This window comes from Macadamia integrifolia, chromosome 11 (genome assembly GCF_013358625.1).
Source record: "Macadamia integrifolia cultivar HAES 741 chromosome 11, SCU_Mint_v3, whole genome shotgun sequence".
NCBI classification, from domain to species: domain Eukaryota; kingdom Viridiplantae; phylum Streptophyta; class Magnoliopsida; order Proteales; family Proteaceae; genus Macadamia; species Macadamia integrifolia.
In genome coordinates this window covers 8,413,937-8,414,378 of record NC_056567.1, presented here as the reverse complement: position 1 = coordinate 8,414,378, position 442 = coordinate 8,413,937, and positions in this window count along the sequence as shown.

Below are 442 nucleotides of genomic sequence, written 5' to 3'. Positions count from 1 at the left end.
TTCACGTCTCTCTCTCTCTCTCTCTCTCTCTCTCTCTCTCTCTCTCTCTCTCTCTCTATATATATATATATATATATCTGTCTAATCTGAATATAGGAGATTGCTAGTAAATTCCCCTTATAAATCCCTTCTAATATTTTCTTCCTTCTTGATTTTATTAGATTTGTTCTGCAACTTCAATTTTAAGTTTTTGGATATGCCTTTGCACATCTATCAAACATGTATTTGTGGCTAGGAATAAGCGTACCTTTAGCTAATTCTTCTCTCAAATTTCTTATGCTTCATTGTAAATGATCTTCACCCACAAAGACGGTGATCAGCACTCAAAGAAAACAAAGAAAAACGATACTTTAGTTACTAAAACAAGTTTGAAATTGGAGAAAAACAGAGAGAGAGAGAGAGAGAGAGAGAGAGAGAGAGAGAGAGAGAGAGAGAGAGAGAG